This window comes from Octodon degus, unplaced genomic scaffold, assembly GCF_000260255.1.
Source record: "Octodon degus isolate 3935 unplaced genomic scaffold, OctDeg1.0 scaffold00020, whole genome shotgun sequence".
NCBI lineage: Eukaryota > Metazoa > Chordata > Mammalia > Rodentia > Octodontidae > Octodon > Octodon degus.
This window is the reverse complement of record NW_004524596.1, coordinates 22,574,783-22,582,275: the sequence shown is the minus strand read 5'-3', so window position 1 is coordinate 22,582,275 and position 7,493 is coordinate 22,574,783. Positions and strand designations below refer to the sequence as shown.

General features: G+C 36.9%; 1 pseudogene; it reads right to left on the bottom strand.

Moving 5' to 3' along the window:
• Nucleotides 1–3,135: 3,135 nt before the first annotated feature.
• Nucleotides 3,136–3,560, bottom strand: LOC101567433 (annotated as a pseudogene).
• Nucleotides 3,561–7,493: the final 3,933 nt, after the last annotated feature.

The window sequence follows — 7,493 nt, the reverse complement described above, 5'->3', positions numbered from 1 at the left end:
ACCAAGGTAAATTCACTTAACCCCAAGAGAAGCTGTTGAGATAATTGAGCAATCTTTAATGAAAGGGGATGGAATTGCACATAGGTTAAAAAAGCGCCTTCAAAGGGCTGCTTTGGAGGATCTGGGAGAAGATAAAATGCCTCTCCTGCTCTTTTATCGTGTTCTCAGGCCAGTGCACCTTCCCAGCAGCCTCAGGAATTTGGACCTTGAGGGTAGGTTCTGTCTTCACAGGGGAATGCTGGGCGACCTTGTCGGCTCTCAGAGCAGGACGATAAGCAACCCAGAGCTCTCGGCAACAACCATGTTTTTAAGATTCTATAAATAGACCGAGTTTAATTATTAAGCTCTCAAGTCTGTCTAGTAAGTGGACAATGAAATTACTAACCTGAAAATCTCATTCCTGCATAGATTCAAATCCTCTGAAGTTTTGATCTACTTCCTTTCTCATGCTAGTTATCAACAGAGTTTATTGACCCTTGTCCTGCATTATTAAAATGGCATGTTTCTTTCATATCGTCATCTTATCTGCACCGCTAATAAAATATCTGTGCATAGAAGTAGCATCCCAATGTAATGAGTGCATCATAATGAATTCCTTATGTGAAGGAACCTATGTGCAATTCCATCCCCTTTCATTAAAGATTGTTCAATTTTCTCAACAGCTTCTCTCGGGGTTAAGTGAACTTATGTTGGGGTTCTACAAGGAAACCAGACTTTGAGGAGTTTCATTCCTTTAATGAAGATCAATTATTTACTATTTTGTATAGACTCACATTATTTATAAAATTAGGTTTATTAAGTGCACTATTTCAGTTCTGCATTCTATTTTCACTGTTCTGCTTTGACAAACGTATATCTGCAAATATTAGTTCTTTCCTCTCTGAAGAAAGTTGTTGCTATTGTTTGAGCTCCTTGAAATTTCATTCTCTTCAAATCTCAACTCCTTATATTTTAACAGGAGTTTATATCATATTTAAATGTAATAATTCATAAGTGATAATATTAAAATAAGAGTGTCTTTGTCTTTTTTTCTCTATAGCAAGACTGGAGAAAGTATTTACTAAACACACAGTAACTGGATCAGGCAATCACTGCTACTCTAGGCCACTGGCCAGGTCATATTATACTTGTGACATGGAACCAGCCATTACAGTGGTTTTCATTTATACAAAGTCTTCTTTTAGATCCAAAAGCATATTTTGTCTCACAAAATATTCTCTTTCAGTATGAATAGGTTTTGTAGTCCAATACCATTCTCATTTTATCATTTTTGTCATAATTTCCCATATTTAATGTAGGTCTAAAAGTGTTGTCCTTGCACATTAATTATGATATACATTTTACATACATTATCTGTGTTATATTTTTTAAAAAAGACTTATTATCACTGATCTAGTTCTGCCATTTCCACACTATATTAAAGACATGCTTCTATCTTACATTACACATTGTAAGAGGCAGGGGTGTTGGAGTTGAGGATTTAGCTCAGTGCTTGGTCACTTACCTGGTATGTACAAGGCCTTAGGCTCAGTCTCCTCACACACTCACACACACACACACACACACACACACACACATATGCGCATGCATATGCACATACACATGTACATACATAATTTCAATGTAGGAAGCATCTTTGATATCTTCTGTCTTGCCCTTGCACGTGCATAGTTTGCTGTCTAATATTCTCACAGAATAAAAATATTTATGCATATATAAATTCAAGATAAGATGGGCTTTCATTGATATGAGCCATGGCATTTCAAAATGTTTGGTAGAAAGTATTTTCATGATCAGTCCTTCTTTTTAATAGAGAAGACATATGAGTCTTAGAAAGAATGAGTCACTTGCTAGCAACTTAAATCCCTATATTTAAGTATTTAAGAAAGAAGATAAAAACACATAAAAGATAAAAATAAGCAGAGGTTTCTATTTCTATCATGATGTTTTTCTTGACATTTAGACTAATTTTAAAAGATGAGCATAAGCCTTTCCTTTAGGCCTCCTTCCGGTGATAGGTACGAAAAGAATCAGCTTCTGGGATTGATGGTCTTGGAAGGAGGCTGCCATGGTCCTGCCAATGGTTATGTATACATGGGACTAGAAGTTCAGCTTTTTTTTTTTCCAAATGACATGGAAGTATTTATTTGATAAATTAAGTTGTAAGTGGTACACATGATTGTACTGAAACAGAGTAAGCCATTTATTAAAGCACTACATGATGAAGTTTCTGATTCAATATTACATGCAAACATTTCCCCCTTCATTAACATGTGGCCTAAAACATACAATATAATCTTCCAGAACTAGAAAATACCTGTCCTTTAATACTCAATGATTTAACAGTGAGCTGAATTTTTTTGAAGTTTACATTTTCTTGATGAGACAGTAAGTGAATTCTTCCAAAAAAAAAATTATTTTTTCAAAATCCCATATGCCTGAAAGTTAAATTTCATATACTCTGTGCACTGGTCCAAAATTAAAATTCTTGATTAAAGCTCCTGCATAGGCATACGCAGGGGCCGGGAGTTCAATCTCTTGGCCTGCCATGCCTGCCCCAACCCTGGGGCATGCTGAGACAGCGATTGAGACTGAGCATGGTGGCACACACCTGCAATCCCAACACTTGGGAGACTATGAACAGGAGGATCACTACAAGTCTGATCTACACAGTGAGACCCTGTACACCCTAAAGTACAAAAAAAAAAAAAAAAAAGTAAAATTCTCAATTTATCAGATAATGATATCAAGGAATCTCCCTTCTACCCACCAAAAATATACATTAACAACAAATTGAGAATAAGAGTTGAGCTTTAAACTGCCCTTTATTTGTTATTATAACATGGTCTCTTTTTATGTGATTAACCACAAGCATGCGAAACATTCTCCAATAAATGGAACTTCTTCTACAGCCCTTTGTATTGTGACAATTATAAGGGTCATTGGACTTGGACTTTTATCCTTTCTATAGCATTTCTAAGCAGTGTATGTGACACACACCACAGAGGTAGGAAAAATTATTTTTAATAAATTATCTTAATTGTACAGAATTCCTGAAAATTAAGTACAAAATGTTAACTCGTGCCTTTGATATGTCATATGTCCCAAAGGACCAAGATCCACTGCCTTCTTGCCTGTAGCATCCGTGCCTTTGTTGGCCACTTGACAGGGACATCCACGAGGGCTGGGAACAGCAGCGCTGAGAAAGCTCCCACCCGCCACTCTCATTTGCCGATTCTCTGGACCACCCAGTCCTGCTGGCAGAGAGGGCAGCGATTGTTCTGCTTCACCCACAGGGACATGCAGCAGTTGTGGAAGGAATGATTGCATTCTCCTCAGACCACCACACAATCCTCTTGTTTGTTTTCACATCTAAGACAGGCATCCATCACCTGGACCCTGCAGGTGGCGCACGTATCGCACTCCACGTCCCAGCTCCACATGGCCACCGCGTTCCACTTCTTCGGCGAGAACATTTTGTCGCCTCCCGACTTGGAGCCTGCGCTCCCTGAGTGAGAGGACAAGGCGCAGGGCTCTTCACCGTATTCCGCGTTGGCCATGGCGGTGGCGTGGAGCCGGCGGTGAAGACGTTGCGTCGGGGGCTAGAAGTTCAGCTTTATGAAAACAAAGATCCCTCCTTTTTGTTCATGGATGAATTTGAGCGTCTATAAATTAGACCAAAAACACATTACATATTTAGAAAATTTTAATTGAGTGTTAGAACATTTGCATAATTACTCTAAGTTAATATCATATATCTTAAGACTTTTACATTGCACGTATTATTCAGCTTATTCTTTGGAGCAGTGAGGATGGTGTATCTACAGTAGTGGTGCATCAGTAAAGGTGAGATTGAGGTAAGATTTGGGCTTTATTTGACTTACCTGACCATTAAAACATGTTATATTGGCATTTTTGATAGCACTGCTAAGTGATTCCATGCTGTGGGTACAACATACCTACATACTTAGTGGAAATGTGACTGCTATTGCTATTTAAAACTTAAAGCGTGTAAAGCTATGCACCTTTCACAGTTCAAAACCAAATGTAGACTTGCAAAATAGTCATGCAATGCCATCAGTAGCACATCTGCATTGCGTGCTAAAGGGAGGAGGCAACAGAGACTCAGAATATGGCCTGGAATATGTTAGGATGTCTCCAACACAGTATGTGTTAAGTGAAAACATTCCGGAGAGCAGCTCTTCTGTGCCATGTCTATAATGAGGAAGGGACGAACATGGCAGGACAGGGTGTGATTGAATGCTTCCATGTCTCTGCTTTTCTTTTCCCTGCTATTTCTAGAAAAATGAAAAGCCCCTTCCATTGTAGAAAAGTCAAATCATAAGAATGAATCATCATATACATAGTTAAAAGTATGCATAATTTGTGCAGAATATTCTTTCCTACATTTGCATTATTTTTAATATTTTTATGTTGGATACAGGGTTTCATTGTTTTGATACAGACTCAGTGATCCTCCTAACTCAGCCTCCTTGGGCTGGGATGACACGTGTGCACCACTGTGCCTGGTTCTGGGGCTGGCACAGCTTGTGTCTCCGGGGATTGAACTCAGGACCATTTGTTTGCCAGGTAGGCTCTAATGCCACTGAGCTATCTCCCCAGATTACAGTCTTAGACTGGACATGGTAGCGTGTGCCTGTAATCCCAGCATTTGGGAGGCTGTAAACAGGAACATCACTACTAGTCCAATTTAGTAATGAGACTGTGAACACAGTGTAGACCCTTCCCTAAAATAAAAAAAAAATTAAAAAAAATTAAAGAAGGTCTTTGTTTGTGGTACCTGGAATTGAACTCAGAATCTTGTGTTTGCTAGGCAGCCACTTATGCCACTGAGCTATTTGACCAGTTGCATCATTTTTAAGAAGTGGAAACAACAGATTTGGAATAGTTTGTGCTAGAAAAGTTAGAAAATAAAATTTAAAATTAAAAAAAAATCCATCCACATTTCTATAACAACCAAGGCTTATTGGGAAAACACTTCACAGATATATTAGAAATGCTTGGAAGGTAAATAAGTAAGTCTGCTACCCGCTGGTAATTGAGATAAAACTCTATTAATCTTACATGAATAATAACTTTCTGGCCAGAAAATCCGGTTTACATTAAATCATTTCAGTTAATCACTTACAAGAAACTTCAGAAGTTTTCAAAGTGGAAAGGGGAACAGGAGGTGGAGCAAGGGGTGAAGGAAAGGATGGGAAGAGGATTAACATGGAGCTAAGGTGTGTCACATGGATATGATAACTTCCCATGCCATTGTAATTATTATGGAATGGGAACATACATTAATAATAAAGCTTCTCAAATTATAAGAAATTATGTAATAGGAATATTGAATTAATCTTATGATCAGTTTATTTATTTATTTATTTTTAGAACCGGGGATTGAACTCAGGCCCTTGTGCTTGCCAGGCAAGTACTTAACCTACTGAGATATCTCCCAGCTCCAATATTTTCTCTTTTTTTTCTCAGTCGCCTATTAAGATTGAAAACATAGCTTATATCTCCCTAAAAAGTTTGTCATCTGCTTTTCAGTTTATTTTTTCATTATTGCTTTATTTATTCATTTATTTTTGCTTTTAGGACGGGGGTACAGGGGGTACAGGGTCTCACTGTGTAGATCGGACTCATAGTGATCCACCTGTCTACAGCCTCCCAAGTGTGGGGGTTACATCGCGCGCCAACATTCCCAGTATCAGTAGCCATCTCAGCACGCCCCGGGGGCGGGGCTGGCACGTGCTTTCCAGTTTAAATACACATTGGGATGATTCCACAGTAAAAATTTCTATAGAATTCTTTGATTTTTTCAATATGAAAAGGTTTTGTATTAATAATGTCTATAAAGTGAAGCACTTGAAACGTATTTATAATGAGTGAGAAGAGTGGAGCCTGTCCTACTCTATGGCTCCGTTGGACCACAAAAGCCTGCACAGGTTTTAAGGTTCTATGAAAACCATGTTTAGAGGCATGGCTTGAATACCAACCTAAACAGGTTAACCAGGTTATCCTAATATAAATACTGTGAAATTCATATTACTTTAAGTGAAATTCTGTATCACTTATAATTTTTGTTTTAATTTTAATCTGTACTCTCTTTAAAAAATAAAGGCAATAAAAACAATTGCAAAAATTAAAAATAAACAAAAATAAAGGAGACCTAGTTCAATTTTTTATTTCAAATTAACAACTAATAAATTTATTTTAGTAAAGCTGACTCCCAGGTGTTCCATAGTGTCCTGATATGTAAATTATATGAGGTTACCTAGTGAAAGAAGCTGTTCTCCAAAAATAATGAAAAAATTATGTCCCTCTATGAAGAAGAATGTATCATACACGAGAGGGTTGAATTAGCCTAGGACTGTGGTAGGTTGAGAACAAGCTAAGATTTCCAGTGAGAAACTTAGTTTAGCAACTGCAGGTTCCTAGAATGAAATTCTATATTCAGCATATCTATGGAATGTATTTTTTCAAGATAAAAATTCGTTTTATTCAACAAACATTTATTTCATCAGTAGCCTTTACCAGGCACTATAAAGCAGCTTTGGTTTTCCTTATCCAACCAACAAAGAAAAAATAAATTTAGAAACTGAAATGCATGCGTGCTGGTGATCACATACATTAGATAAATGAACACATTACCTTTTTTCATCTTTATTCATTCATGACCTCATTCACACAAGGCACTGTACAATTTATCTTCCCATCTACATATAAGTGGAAGATATGACAATGTTTCCATAAGCTAGCGTAGAGTTTTTTTCTTCTGATGCTCTAGAACTGTTAGGGACTGTATCACATTATCATGTGTCTCAAATGATTTGGGTCTGACTTCTGCACATGCATAGTTTGGGCTCACAGATAAATGCCAACTATCATACGTTACTCTTTTAAAAAAAATTATCTGTTGTATCTGCTTTACTAAATGATGACTAATATGGAGAAAGATTTTAATTTGCTTAAAACTTTAGTTAGAAATTTTCAAGTTAACTGTAATTGACAAGTCCACAAATGTCTACATTAAATTATTTCTAGAAGGAAAATAATCAGAAATTATCAATGGAGATTTTTTTTCTTATTTATACCACCTTTAATTTTTGAAATTAGATGGAACTATGTAGATATATTTTCCCTATTGGCAAAATGGAGCCTGAGAGTAGATACAGAATCATATTGCCTTCTTTAAATACTTCTCTTTAAATACTTCTAGAAATTATTTCTAGAAGGAAAATAATCAGAAATTATCAATGGAGATTTTTTTCTTATTTATACCACCTTTAATTTTTGAAATTAGATGGAACTATGTAGATATATTTTCCCTATCGGCAAAATGGAGCCTGAGAGTAGATACAGAATCATATTGCCTTCTTTAAATACTTCTCTTTTTGGGGGGCCAGGGAGATGGCTCAGTGGAATAAGCGCTTCCCTGGCAAGTGCAAGGCCCGAGTGCAATCCCTGGTTCTGCCAAAAAAAAA